Raw genomic sequence first — 15,954 nt, 5'->3', positions numbered from 1 at the left:
AAATATAAAACAAATAACTTGTGTGTGTGTGTGTGTGTATATATATATATATATATATATATATATATATATATATATATATTTGTTAACTGTGGTAGTGTACTAATCAATATTAAATAATTTAAAGCTTGTCTCCGGTGAAATAGAAAATATGTAAGCAGTAAAATAGCAGTTCAGAGTAATTATATAGGGGAAAAATGGTGTGTATATATATATATATATATATATATATATATATATATATATATATATTCTAGTGAGCAAGCACAGTGCAATGTACTTTCAAGCAGAGTGTAATGTACAACATATATGTACCTGATTTTTCCTTGTGTTTCTGCAGTGTCCCTCACATCAAGGCAGTTAAAAAAAACTGAAAAAACAGCAACGGAGATTCCCTCTCTTTGTTGCTTCTGCTGCACTTTACTGATGTACTGTGCAAGCATGGGAATGCAAGTCCCATATACATGTGCAGTACAACAGTAAACAAGGAAGAACAGGCAGAAACACTAAAGTGCCATTGTACAAACACATTATTTAAGAAAGGTAATCAGTTTCTTTCTTAAATAGTGTTATTGTATATTAATAGTATAGTAATAATCCACCCCTGTGGGTGGGTATATCAGGCTTTACCCAAGGATGAGAAAAGTAGAAAAATGGGGATTAGTATTATTTTGGACGAAATAACCGAGGAATAGTCCTTAGAAAGAAAAGAATGTAAAGGGCAGGACATTTGTAACCCACGAGTTGTGCATGTACAGAATCAGGTATCTCTTTGTTGTTCTATTCTCTTGTTTGTACAGTAAAAAAGTTGGTGCTTTGTTTCTTATAGTGAGAGGAATGGAGTTCCACATTTTGGCCATGAAAAAAGGGTACAAAGAGTCACCAGCTGAATTGTTAGCTTTTGAAACAGTAACATTTTGTCAGTGGATCTCAGCTGTCTACTTTGGTTTTAAAGTTGGAGATTGATTTTTGAACTAGGGTATTTCTTTGGATAATACATGAGTTTATTGAAAGTGTGAAGTAATACCGTGTCTCTAATCAATGAAGTTTTTAAAGGTCAGACAATGATGTGTCCTATAATGATGATTGGAAGCAAAATTTGGCACCTTATTATAGCTCTGTAGTGAGAGTTAAGTGTTAATCAGGATGGGAGCAGCATAAAGTAGCGTTGGGATAAGAAGGGATTGAGCAATATTTTTTCCGGCATTACTTTTGAGGTACTGTTTGAGAGTACCTAGCTTTTGGTGGGTGTTTTTTTACTGCTTATTTTATGTGACCAAATTTTAAACTTCCATCAACAGTGACACTTAGAATCTAAGTTTGACTTACTAGCTCAGTACTCGTGGTGTTAGAGGAAATATTTAAATTATTTTTGTAGTCAGTTGAATGCTTTGGGGGTAAATATGATAAGTTTTGTTTTTTAGGGTTAAGGAGCAGTTGTATGTCATACAGCCAGACCTCTATGGTGGTGAAAGACTCTTAGATGAATTGTTTTTAATTTATCTATGCTATTAGCAGAACAGATGATTGCTGAATGTATTTATGTACTGCATGACAGTGGCTTGATTAGAAGATAGGTGAAGATAATTATTATATTGAACAGGGGACCTAAAATGGGTCCTTGAAGGACACCCACTGTAATGGGAAGGAAGCCAATGCCATTTTCCATTTTACTGCCTGTTGCCTATTTGAGAGGTAGTTGGAGAACCAAGATAGTTAAGTTTTGTGTATTCTTGGGCTAGTTTTTGAAGCAATATCTGGTGGGATACCATGTTGAAGTTTTCGATAAGTCTAGGAAAGGTGTCAAGACTAAGTTTCCAGAGTTTCAATATTGGTTGACAAAGGTTATACAAATAGAGAGCTGTACATGTACTGTGGAAGTGATGGAAACCATGCTGTGTAGGGGAAAGGAGGCAGTTGTCAGTGAGAAAGTTGAGGAATTAAGACTGAATACAGTTTTTATGAATTTTTGAGTGGAGACAGTATGACTATAGGACTGAAGTTTGAGACCTCATTTGAGTCGCCACCTTTATGGGGAGAAGGAATGTAGCCCCCTTTTGTATAGGGTTGGGACATAGCTTTCAGTGACAAAGTGGTTAGAGTAGAGATAGGAAAAACTAGGACATCAGCAGCACTTTTTAAGTGCTCTGATGGTTATCAGAGAGAAGGGCGATAAGTTTTAAGGTTAGTTATAGCTTTTTGATTGTAGAAATTGAGACTGTTTGGGGGGCTAACATGGAAGGAGTAGAACTTGTGTCTGACTGTGCCAAATGTTTAATAAGAGAGGTTACTGTTTGGATGAAGTGGGTATTGAATTTGCTGGCTATGCTGTCAATGTGGTTAGATGAGGTAGGTGTAAGTTGTGTTAGTGTACTGGGTTTTAACATCTGGTTGATTGTAGTCCAGAAAGCTCTGGGGTTGTTATAATTTGTTGCCTGTATATTAATATATTAATTTTTAAAAGTTTTAATTTGATTTTTAGTGGAGTTTTTAAGACATTTATATTACTGATGGACAATAGTTTTAAATTGCTTCCATTTTTTGCAGGCTATGTCACTCTTTCATAAACAATTTAGTACATTTTGCTGTAAAGCCACATATAACACCACACATGTTCTGAGAGTTGCTCTGAAAAATCAACTTGTGAAAAAAATGACAGTTCAAGTTTATTATACTGCTTATTTTCGAAGCATTTTACTTCAAAACTAATGTGAGTACTTGGCTTTGGCTTACGTGAGTCATGATCCTTTGGGTAGTTAAGCAGGTCACACAACATGCTCCCTGTTGATAGCAGAATATCTTCTTTTAGCATTGCTTAACTTTTGACCGATATAGCATGTAGGGTGCTCCTCCACTTGAATATCCTGGGACAGTACAAGTCTCAAATCTACTTCTGATGCATTGGATTATAAAATAAATTCCTTATTAAAATCAGGAATTGCTATAAGACTATATTAGGCTTGTGACTTCTTTAAAGTTCATGTTTAAAATCGCAAAACTAACTTTTCTTTCCAAACAAAAAAAAAAGTTTGCATGAATCTTCTATAAAAATTGGCCGACACTACACAACTAAAAGACAGTCAAATTAATTCCTTGGGATAATGATTATTTTTTCCAAACTGTTAATTTAACAGTTTGGCAATTATATAACTGATTTACAATTTACTTAACTATGGTAATCCGGCATAATTACAGCTTGCCTGGACCCCAAAGTTATGTAAGCACCCCCTGGCCATCTGTGAATATTCATTCCATAAACATGGCTGAGTTCATTTACTTCTTATTTCAAAGCAGTTTTTTAAAAAAAATATTTAGAACTGAGTGTAAAACAACCTTTTGTTTTTGTATATATATTTGTATATTTTGCACCTTTAGACATAATTTTAACTGCTCTGTTTGCTTTACTGTACCTTAACAAGGGCTTTTCCTTTTGTGAGATTTGTTAAAGGTAAGGAAATGGTTTCAAACTTAGGTATACATTTTCTATGGGAAAAGCTAGCCCAATGAATGCCTTTGACTGCCTTAGTTGTGGATGTAGGCCAATTTTTTTTTAGCTTCTGGTTTCCATAGTTATGGTTCAACCACCATTCTTCCTATAAGGAATCACACATTTTTGGCTTCCTGCATGCCCAGATTACTTTTAGCATTCACAATCAAGCCTGCAGTTTTGGAAAAGGAAATTCAGTAGCATATCTTGAGTAGCATTTCAGTATTTTATCTGTCAGTGTCTGAAGCTCCCTGTAGGCCAGATGGTAGCATTGTGCAGTGAAATAAACCTTCAGATGCATTTTTGGGATAAAAAATTAATGAAGTTAAAACAAAGGCTATAGTGGTAAACTATGTATCTAAAAATGAGTTAGTAAAGTATTACTTATATTTATGGGGACACAATGCATTTATGTGTTTGGATTAAAAAGGATTCAGTTATGATAGTTAAGGATCTGTGTAAAGAGACTAAAGAAAATATAACACTTAAGCTGAAAAACTAGAACCTCTTGCTTTATGGCTATGTTTTAGTCCATTTAGTTTTATATATTGTTCAGACAAATTTTTATCACCCAGTGGAGAAGTTGTGGACTATAATTAATAAAGAGATGAAGGAAATTACTCGGGAGGAACAAGGGTAGGTGTTTAGTGGGATAAGATTATTATCTCAAGAACAAGGTAGTTGAGAATGACTTAATTTGAAGGGATACATCAGAGCTATGCAGTTTAGGCTCATATAACACAAGGGGGAGCTTAAGTAAATCAAAATGGAAATGGATGATGAAACGGGGGTGGAGTGGGGTGAGGTTGAGAAGCAGAGTAGGATTTTGGTTGCAGGTCCTTAAGGAGAATAAAAACAACTATGGAAAGTATTATATTCAGAAAGTAGTCTAAAGACTGATCGCAGGAATGGAGAAATGAGATTTTGGCAATAGAGATGACTGCAAGCAGGGTATAGAAAATTGGAAAGAGTACTTGAATTTACTGGAGAACTGGCAAAAGAACAATTGTTTTTGCAGCCAGTAACTGAAGTAGGAAAGTAATAGAATGGGATGAGGTCAAGCAGATTTGGACTGCAGGTTAAAGACTGCCTTTCCTACCAGATTTTGACAATGGGGTATTGGGAAACCTGCTGTTAAAGGGATAATTAGTAGGGCATATCAAATATTGCATGATAGCTAAGAATCAAATGGAGAAGGTTAAACTGGGAAGATGAACTGAAAAGGCAAGTTACAAAGGAGGAATGAGAGGACATCTGTAATCTCTCACATATACAAAGTCCAGAAAGTTTAGGATTTTGCTCGGAAGTGTTTGCATAGGTATTTTCACCCCAAGCAGACTCAGAATGTTTCCCCAGGTAGACAACAAATGCTAGAGTTGTAGTGGGAAAGAGATAGGTAATTGGGAACATGTTTTTTTGAGTGGGGATCTAATGAGTTGTCATATTTTAAAAACTCATTACAGAGTACCTTGTCAGAAATATTGAAGGAACAAATAATAACTAAGAAAGTGATTCTTTTGAGATGGGACAGAGTATCTGAATTTTCTAGACATATAAGTTTAAGGCTATTGGTTGTCAAAAAATGCAATTACTGAAAAATGGAAATCAAAATGTAAACCAAATGAAACTGAGATAGTGAGCATTGTTAAGGAGATAAAAGAACCGAAGGCAGGATCTTTATGAAAGTAGTAAATTGTATAGAAATCAAATTTGTGGCAACAGTACATGCAGAATGATGTAAAGGGGGAGGAGTGAGGGAAGGCAGGAATTGAGCAAGGTGTGCAGCGTTAGTATGAATGATTAAATGTATACTGCATGAACATAAATTTGCCTTAAGTTTTTTTTTTTTTTCATTTATCTCTATTGCAGCTATGATTTACTTGAAAAGCTCACCAAGACTCTGACACAAATTGCTGTGAAGGAAAGGTTAGTTTGCTTTTGATTTATTCTATTTTATATTACCTTATTGCCTTCTTTTGTTTTGTATACTGTGATTTTCTTTACACTCTGATTTACTTGTATTTGCTTTGAAATGCATATTAAAACTTGGAAATAAATCTATCTTGCTCTTAAAATTAATACCTTTCCATTTAGATAGCTGAAATTTTAGTTACCCCTTTTTCATATCTAACTGCTTAGCGCACACTGCAGTGTTTATAATATTAACCCATTATCTGAAGTAGTTAACTTCATTTGTCCATCAACCTGTGGGTATCGGATCCATATCGGATCCGAGTCGGCAGCTTCAAACAGCTAAGATCCGAGCTCCAAGCTCCTTCCCCTTGCCCATAATCCCCTGCTAACCCTTCCTGACCTCAGATCTCATTTGCCGCGGTTCAGTCAGCAGCTCTGAACGAGTTCCAGGTGTGGGAGTGGATAGTCTTTGTGAAAAAAATCCTTTTAATTTTATTACTAGCAGTAAGATTTGTGTGTATGTGTTGCTCCTTAGTTTATAGTTGTTAATGTTTTGTAGTTAAAGTTAGTTAAATTTAGTTAATTTACCTCCTCCCATGTGTGTGTGAAGGCGTGTCTGTATTGGGCCTAGTGTTATTTATCTGTATTCATGTCTGAGACCCCTAAAGCCTTCTTTTCTAAATGCAACGAGTGTGGCCATAAGCTGTCCCCAACAGATGGCCACACTCAGTGTGTTATTTGCCTTGGGGTTGACCACCTCTCCTCAGGCTGCACCATTTGTGCAGCCTTCAACCCCAGGGCTCTGAGGGACAGGAGGTCGAAGTTGATTCTGGCGGGACTGTTACTCCTGGATTCGACTTTGTCCTCCTCTTCCTCCATGGCACCTGAAGTGGCCACGGCAGTGCCACCTCCCATCCCTGCTCCCCTGGCCGGGACTCACCCTCCCACCTCAGGCCAGGAGGAGAGGGAAACTAGGAGAGAAAGGAGAAGAGAGAAGCACCACAAACGGCGGGCCGAGTCTTCCTCCTCGGCCCCGCCGGCCAAGTAAGCAGCTTCTCCCAGGGCCTCCGGGCCTTCTCCTTCCTGGCTCCGTTCACCCTGTTTTTCCCCGGAGACGGAGGAGACCTGGCCACCTTCGAGGTTATCGAGGCGGCACTCCCGGCCCACCTCAGTGGCCTCCTCTAGGTCAACTCGAAGCTTGTCCGATGCAGACATGGACCGGATGATGCGTAGGTTCCTCCAGACCCAGCTGCAGATGAGAGTGCTCCTGCCACCCCCCCTCCAGGGGGGGAGTTCGACCCCCTTTTTCGCCCCAATTGCTTCTTCTCCGACCCTTGTCCGGGGTTTGGAGCTTTCGGAGCCAGGTAGCATGGGAGCCGGGGTAGTGTCGGTGCCGATAAGTACCTCGTACTTCGGCGCCGACGGCACCCTCGAGTTTATCGTGTCCATTTTCGGATCAAAGCTCTTGGAGCCGAGAGCTGAGCTTCAGATCCGGAGGTGTCAGTGTGTCTTCGGCTCCATCTCGGTCGGAGCATACTGGCCCTTCGGATCCGATTGCTTCGGCGCCGGCTCCGATCCACACATCGGATCTGAGAGGATGGCTCTCGGATCCCAGAGAGAGCAGTTCTCCCTCGGCGTTCGATGTTGTGGAGAGGGTATTATCGAGGGATTTGAGGCCCCAGGCTCCTGCTATGGTTCCACCCTGCTCTCTCTCTCAGACGGGCCTACCTTCCATCACCCGGCCCCAGGGACAGCCTGCGCCTACAGCCCAGATAGTTCCCTTGGAGGAACAGGATGTGGTTGGTGAGGCCTCTTAAGATAGTCCCCCCGAGGAGGTTCCTCACAAACGTAAGTGCAAGGATAGCCCCCTCGAAGAGGTTCCTCACAAACGTAAGTGCAAGAGAAGGCACTTGGACTCACCTGAGTCCTTGACAACAGACACAGACTTGGAGGAAGGGGAAGGTTCCCCAAGGTCACCCCCCGAAGACGTCTCCTTCGGAGACATCATGGAAATGCTTCGAATTAGAGGGGGGTGGTCAGCCCAAAAACCTTCCTCTGATGAGTCTGTGTTTCTGGAGGCATTTGACACAGGCCCATCTACCTCTTGGGTGTCCCCTCTCGCCAATCCCCTGGTAGACCTGATTACTACCAGGACATGGAAGGAGCCGGATACTGTGGAGCCCATTCCTAAGAGACCTGATAAAATTCTCAGCCCCCCTTCTGATAGGACATGTTGGAACAAGGGTGCTCATGTAGATGCCATGTTGGTGGCAGCCACCACTAGAAAGGAACTAGCCCAGGAGAGTTCCTCGATCCATCCTCCAGACAAGGAGTCTCAGACGATGGACACCTGGGGAAGTGGATGTTTGCTTCAGCCACCTTCTCTGTAAGGTCGCTGAATTATATGGCACATGTGATACGACTCCATCGGGATCTCATCAAAGAATACGCCAGGTTGCCCCCACAGTCCATGTCGGCTGAGGATAAGAAAGTATTCTCAACCCGAATGGCCACTCTCAAATCCAGTTTGAACACCTCTATGCAGCTCCTCTCCCATGCCATGGAAAGGGCCGCTAGAGCTAGCGGAGCGAGCATTGACTTACAATGGCATGCTTGGCTCCACCATTGCGATTTTGTGGAACCCTAAAAGGCATCCTTCGCTAATGCCCTGTTTGACGGTTCTTCGCTATTTGGCAGGACCGTACGTGACACGCTGGTCCAGAGCGAGAAAGGTGGGAAGACGTCTGCCATTGGAGTCCACTTCTCTGCTCCCCAGAGGTCCTTCTCCAGGAACCAAAAGGGACAGAAGATGTGGTTCCGGAAGTCTCAACAGTCCCATTTCGCTCTGGACCCTTCATCCTTCAGAGGCAGAGGAGGACAGGGTGGACGCCGGCCCAGAGGCAGAGGGGGACCGAAGAATTTCGGGTCGAGAGAATCCTTTTTTGATTGGCCCGTGCAGCAACCCTGAAGGGTTACCCGTTGCTTCAAATCATATCCAGAGGTTACAAGATCTCCTTTCTCCATCTTCCTCCCAAAACCCGGAGCCTCCCCGATGTTCCACCCAATCAAACGGAGGCAGCAGCCGCAGAAATACTCCAGCTGCTAGAAAAAAGAGCAATCCAGCATGTCCCCCCAGACCAATCCGGATCAGGTTTTTACTCCAGGTTCTTTCTGGTGCCAAAAAAGATGGGGGACTTGAGACCAATCCTCGACCTATCCTTTCTAAACCTGTCAGTGGCCAAAGAGAAGTTCCGGATGGTCACCATTCATTCAATCCATTCTCCCACTCCTGCAGGAGAATGCCTGGATGTGCTCTAGACCTCAAGGATGTGTACTACCACATTCTGATGGACAGGCGATCCAGAAGGTTTCTCCGCTTCCGGCTAGGAGCCAGCCACTACCAGTTCAGGGGTCCTTCCCTTTGGTCTCACCACAGCCCCCAGGGTGTTCACCAAAGTCTTGGCAGTTGTAGCGGCCCACCTGAGGCTCCAGGGAATACAGGTCTTTCCGTACCTGGACTACTGGCTCCTGACCGCCCCCACCAGGCATCTACTGTGTTCAGCCAGAGATTACTTCCTCCACTTGTCCTCCCAACTGGGAATCACAATCAATATCAAAAAATCTTTCCTTCAACCAACCCAGGTATTGGACTTCATTGGAGCCAGATTAAACACAAACCTATTGCAAGTTTTCTTAACTCCGGACCAGCTTCGAACACTAAAGCTCCACGTGCTAGCCCTTCTACACTCCCTGGCTCCTCCAGCAGAATTGGTCCTTAGACTCTAGGCTCCATGGTGGCAACAATCAACCTGCTACCCTTAGCACGCTTTAACATGAGGGTACAACAATGGACCTTGCAGGTTCAATGGTTCATCCTGCGACATCCGCTGAGTTCACCCATCCCCCCTCAGCAGGGTTTGCAGGAAAGCACTATTCTGGTGGCTCCAGTCCCCGGACCTCCAGAAAGGGTGCCCCTTTTCTATGTCCCCTCCTCTAACCACAGTGACCACGGATGCTTCTCGCCTCAGGTGGTGGGGGGGCACTGTATGGGCAGAACCGTCCAAGGCATGTGGACCCATTCAGAGACCTTGTTGCATATCAATGTCCTAGAGATGAGAGCGGTGCTTTTGGCATTGCAAGCACTCCAAGCCCTTCTTCCCTTGGGGACAATTGCAATTCAGACAGACATGTCAGTAGTCTGGTATATCAACAAGCAAGGGGGAACCAGATCCTACCCACTTTGTCAAGAGGCCATGAGAGTTTGGGAATGGGCGATCTGCACCAACTGCTTTCTCATAGCGACACACATTCCGGGCCAGTCGAACATCTTGGCAGACAGGCTGAGTCGAACCATCCTTTCACCGTACGAGTGGTCTCTGAACCCGAGAGTGGCGAAGCAGATCTTCCTGAAGTGGGGTCAACCTTGCTGCAATCTCTTTGCGTCTCCTTCGAACGCAAAGTGCAGCGACTACTTCGCTCTAATTCCCCCACCAGGGGAATCCCCCAGAGACGCTCTGGTGCATGTTTGGCCATCCGGTCTACTTTATGCTTATCCACCTCTTCCCCCTAAAATTCTTGCAGAACGCCCATCGGTTGGGGAGCAGAGTGATAGTCATAGCCCCATTCTGGCCTCATCAAGCGTGGTTCCCTTGTCTATGGTCTCACCTAGTGAATCCCCCATGGATTCTAGATCCCACTCCAGATCTGGTCTCTCACTAGGATTAACAACCCCGAACCTGGACAGCCTCAAGCTCACAGCTTGGTTGATCCAGTTCCAGTAATAGCTAGGACTCCTGGTATCTCGTCCTCTGTTAAGGCTATTCTAGTAGCTGCTCATAAGCCTTCTACGAAAAAGGTTTATAATAGCAAATGGAAACGTTTTTCAGTTTGGGTGGAGCACAGAAAGTTAGATCCCTTTACAGATCCGTTACCAGCAGTACTAGAATTTTTTATCAATCTTATTCGACCAGGGTGCTAGCTCCTCTACGGTCAAAGTCCAATTAGCCGCAATCTCCCACTATCGTGTGGGAAGTGATCTCGGCCCCTTGGCCTCTTCCAAATTATGCAAGGCTTTCTTAAAAAGCACTTTCCTCTTGAGGCCTCCTGTTAAAGATCCAGTTCCTCCATGGGATTTAACTCTTGTTCTACAGTCTCTGACAGCTCCCCCCTTTGAGCCTGAAGCCTCGGTGGATATAAAATACTTATCTTGGAAGACGGCTTTTCTTATTGCCATCACTTCGGCCAGAAGGGTTTCGGAGCTTCAAGCCCTTTGCGCCAAACCACCATACTTGGTTTTCCATAAAGATAGTTTCCCCTCAGGACCAGTCCCTCCTTTTTGCCCAAGGTTGTGTCAGAGCCCAACATCAATCAATCTATTAATTTACCAGTATTTTTTCCAAATTGTCAGAACAAGGTTGAACACAGGTTACATTCTCTGGACGTACACAGGCAATTGAGGTTCTACCTGCACAGGACCACTGATTACAGGAAATCTGACCAACTCTTTGTATCCTTTGCAAAACCCTCTTTGCGAAAACCAGTATCAAAAGTTACATTGTCCAGATGGATTTCCCAATGTATACTTCTTGCATATAGGAGTTCTGGCCGACCTGAACCTGAAGTAGTCCATGCCCATTCTACTCGGTCAATTTCTACCTCTGCTGCTTTTTGGTCTAGAGTATCCTTGGATGACATTTGTTCAGCAGCCACTTGGGCTTCATCTCATACGTTCATTAACCATTACAAGTTGGACATAATTTCCAGGGGGAGAGCATCCTTCGGCTCTGCAGTGCTCTGGAATATCCTTCCATGAGGACCTCCCAAGGGTTGTGTAGCTGGGGACTCTGTCCCACAGGTTGATGGACAAATGAAGTTAACTACTTCAGATAAAGAAGTTATGTACTCACCATAACATTCCATCTGAGTAGGTAAACTTCATTTGTCAGCAACCAACCCCCCCCCCCCTCCATCCCCCTAACCTATAGTGCGTACTAGAAGAATTCCTTGCCCTTTGTTTCCAGATAACTCTAGGTTAGGATTTGCAGGTGATCCTTTGTGTTGTAATACTCTGTGTTACTAAGCAAACTCGATCTGAGGTCAGGAAGGGTTAGCAGGGGATTATGGGCAAGGGGGAGGAGTTTGGAGCTCGGATCTTAGCTGTTTGAAGCTGCTGGCTCAGATCCGATATGGATCCGATACCCACAGGTTGCTGACAAATGAAGTTTACCTACTCAGATGGAACGTTATGGTGAGTACATAACTTCTTTTTTTTATTCTTGGTTTTAAACATCATTTGCAAGACCACCAGTTATTGGACAGACCACATTCTGCCTCTCAGTAGTCATCTTGGGGATTAGTACTTCTGTTTTCTCTTGGTGAGAGAAGGTGCATAGGGACATTATTTCCTGGAGACTGAAAACTGCTTCATAGGTGACAGCTTGGAATGTGTGCTTATATTCTGCTGCTGGTGAGAGAAGGAGAAGAGTGCATTGCTTCCTGACTGTTTCTAGTTGGATGGTGAGTGTCTGTGCTTAACGTTCCTGATTGGTCTGGTTGCTGTTCAAGGCATCTACCAAGAAAAGGCTACAACAAGCCAACAGACCCTTGCATCATCTGGGACAGTACTGTGGATCACCAAGCAGGCTTTGTCTTGCTTCCCATCTTGGGATTGCTGCTAATGTTTTGGTTCTGGTACGAGAAGAAGCAAAGGAGCATTGTTTCCCAGCAGAGTGAAGCTGTGATGATGAAAGCACTAGTAGTAACCAAGCAGTAACCATTTATGCAACTCCCCTCCTTTCATCGTTTTTGACAAGCTAATTCTTTGTTTTCAGTAAGTACTCTTTGATTTGTTTCAAACTTCAGAATATCTTTCTAAATACTTCATCCTTAAATTTTCAGGGCCTATGTATTAGTTTCGCATCAAGTGTTTGGCCGTGCCAACTCAGACACCTTGAGTGACATTTTTCCTGTAAAAGCATGACTTAAATTTCTCCAATACCTAGCAGGACAACTGGTTTACAGTGACGAGCACTGTTCCCCAGAGTTGCAAATCAAATACTCCTGTCATTGCTTTATATTCTCACTCTAGCTATCTAATCAATAAAAAAGGGTCTGAGTTGCCATGAATATGAACTTTCCCACTATCTCTGTTATCAGCTTGGTGGATATGGGCATCCTGAGGCAATGTAGAAATTGCCTTATGTTTACTGACCACCAGTTAATTCTCAAACAAGCTGATGTGGTAAGTGAGAGATGTATTTACACAATGTCACTGGAGGCAAAGCTGCCATATAAAAGTACTCCTAATATCAGTAAGATTGTCAGTAGTACACATGCTGCACCCATCACACACAATTCAAAGCAGTCATATAGACTCACATATGCTGAGGCACTTAACCTTCCTAAACCACAAAGACCTCCTTGATGAAGTACATGTAACAAATACTCTCAGCAGCCCCAGAAACACTCTTTCTAAACACTCAGATCAGCACATAGAGTCACGTGTCATGGAGCCTTTAACTCTAAGCTCATAAGGCAAGCCACCACACAATCCAAAATTCTGGTTATTGGAGACCCCATCATGAGACACACTGATGTCTTTCTCACCAGGTTGAGTAACGAGAAAGCCACGGTTAGTTGCTTATCTGGGGCTAGGATCTGTCACATTACACACTCCCTCAGGTCATTGGACCACAAGTACCAGTATGACTCAGTCATAATCCTTGTGGGAGTAAATGACATGAGACATACCTCCCTAGACTATATGAAGAGAGACATCTCGGAATATGTGTCCTCAGGCTGGTATGAGCCTACCATTGAGCAGCATTTTACCTTCAAGGATGATGCCGCAGCATGAACACAAAATGATTCACTTTAATAATTGGCTTGGTTTCTGGTGTCATTCTAAGGGGCTGCAGTATTTGTCAGCATGAAAGGAAATGGTCAACAGACCACGCTACTTTGTCAGGGGATGGTCTGCACCTCTCCCCTCTAGGCTTTTGAATATTGGCTAAAACATTGTCTTCCACCATAGTGCCTTTTTAGGCAATGCCAAAATGAAAGTACTTCCAACATAGCAAATCAAAACCAAGAAAATCTAAAGGTATTACCACTCAGGTAGCCTAAGCAAAAAACTCCACTCTCTAGAAGTTCTCTTCACCCTAGGGAATACTGATGCCTGTGGGGTCACTGAGACATGCTTTAAAGCTACAGAGAGAACATCAGCAGTGCATGGTTATAATGTCTTCCACACATTTAGACCAGCTACTACACAAATAGAGACTAAAGGTGGTGTCGTCTCTGTTTACATCAAAACTAGATATGCCTCAAGGCTGGTCAAACAGGACAATGTACTTGAACTGCTCCATGTTCAAATCAGCAAAGGCAAAATCCAATATCACATCCTTGCCGGCTATAGGTCGCCCTCTATGGCCCAGGAAACCCATACCATGTATTTACACTTATTACAAATGCTAACCATTCAACCCAATGCCATACTCATGGATGACTTTAATTATCTCACTATTAACTGGGAATCCTATATGACACCAAACATACACGCACAGAGATTTTTGGATTTTGTAAACAAACTCCCTGAATCAGATAGTCATTACACCAGCCAGTGGTGTAGCATTACTGGATCTGGTCCTCACTAATATGGGAGAGTGCTGCATAGTCCCCACTGTAATGTCTTCCCTAGTAAGATCAGACCACGTAATGGTAAGTAAAAATAAAATCTGGGCCCCAGCTCTCTTTCGGATTTTCCCAGTTAGGGGTCACCACAGCGGAACTCCAGTCTGCTAATGATTGGCAGTGGTTTTTACAGTGCCAAATTGCCAGCCCAAAGCCCAACCTTCAAAGAAGGCACACCCATTCATGCACGCACCTACCTGCATAGGGTTGCCACCTTTCCAAATGCCCAAAGTGGGACATTTGTGCTACAAACATCAGATTTTGCAGGGCAAAACATACCCACGGCCAGTACAAAGGACATAACTTCAGTTTTTTGCCTGAATAAAAGTTTATTCTTGTAGCATTTTAGTTCCTTATTCTGTTTCTTATAACATTTAGGTGTTTCAGATACAGAATAACTGTTTTATGCAACTATTACATTAAATATAGAAAATAATTTTGTCCTAAAATCTCAGGACATTTGCCATTTTTTCACATTTTTTGCAAGACACAACTGCCCAAAGAGGGACTGTCCCTCACAAAGTGGGACAGGTGGTAACCCTATACCTGCATGTCTTTAAATGTCACTTGACCCCAGTGAGGACATGCAGACTCCATGCAGAAGTTGCTCCAGCCGAGAATCAAACTGAGGAACCTTTTGCTGTGAGGTGACAACGCTAACCGCTGCACCACCGCAGCCTAAAATCTGGACCCCAGCTAAACTTGGAATATTCCGGAACTACTCTAAAGGTGGCCTCTTGCTATTAAATGATAACCTGGCAAAATTTCGAGCCCCCATAAACAATGAGAACACTGCTGCCTATGCAGAACTGTTCACAAAACCCCTATGCAGCTGTATCCATCATGAAGAACAGAACTAACTCAAAAAACAAACCACCCTGTTGAATCACAGAATTAATAGGCTGTATAACAAAATGAAGAAAATCAAGGCAAAATTAGGAGGTGCAGCACCCAACAGGATAAAAGCACTATCATCAAACTAAACAAACATCTGAGAGGACAAATAAAATCTACCAAAGCTAAATTTTAGGTGGATTTGACCTCCCAGGCCAAGGACCACCACAGGACATTCTTTAGCTATGTCTGCAACCTCAAAGGCAATACATGATTGTGTGCAGAGCTCATTGTAAATGGAGCCACATATACTGAACCAGAAGATGTAGCAAACCTACTGGCTGATAAATTCAGCTCCAACCTTACCCCTCTCTTCCCTCAACCTTCCCCCAGGAAATACCATCAAATATAACTCCCCCTGCAATCACTAGGGAACAGGTCCATAATGCTCTCTCTAAGGCCAAGAACACTCTATCAATGGGCCCAGACGACATCCTAGGATGCCTTCTAAGTAGCATGAAACATTGACCTATCAGGGCCTCTGGAATTGCTCTTTAACTATAGCCTCCAAACAGGCTTTGTGTCACATGAATTGAGAACAGCAACAGTCATCCCTGTGCACAAAGGTGGGCCATCTACAGACCCTGCAAACTACAGACCCATGAGTCTCACTAGTCTTATATGTAAAGCCTTGGAAAGATTTTTCATGGAAATGATCAGTAATGATATAGTAACCCTCCAGACACTGGACCCAACCCAGTTTGGTTTCGTCAAGGGCAGATCATGCCTACTGAACCTGGTGGACTTCTTTGAGAAGGTCACCAGTGCAATGGATGACAGCAAAATGGTTCACACTGCCTACCTTGACCTGGTCAAGGCATTTGACACAATACCCCACTCAGGCATTATTGACAGACTCAAGAAGTTAGGTGCAGACTCCTATGTCACCCAGTGGATAGCCAACTGGCTCACAGACAGGAACCAGGAAGTTAGAATTGGGGAGTCCACCTCTACAAAAAGGCCAGTAA

The 15,954-nt window shown here is 43.1% G+C and overlaps 1 protein-coding gene across 1 annotated transcript in view; it reads left to right on the top strand.

Annotated features, from left to right (window-relative positions):
• Positions 1–15,954, top strand: part of LOC122813700 (CD276 antigen homolog) — a 349,850-nt gene that overhangs the window by 4,040 nt on the left and 329,856 nt on the right. Inside the window, exon 2 of the mRNA XM_044086153.1 lies at positions 5,357–5,413. The gene's annotated coding sequence lies outside the window, so the exon portion shown is untranslated. The remainder of the gene's footprint in view (positions 1–5,356; positions 5,414–15,954) is intronic.

The sequence above is a fragment of the Protopterus annectens genome, chromosome 10.part0 (genome assembly GCF_019279795.1).
Source record: "Protopterus annectens isolate FY-2018-M chromosome 10.part0, PAN1.0, whole genome shotgun sequence".
NCBI classification, from domain to species: Eukaryota; Metazoa; Chordata; order Ceratodontiformes; family Protopteridae; genus Protopterus; species Protopterus annectens.
This window is presented reverse-complemented; position numbering and strand designations above follow the sequence as displayed.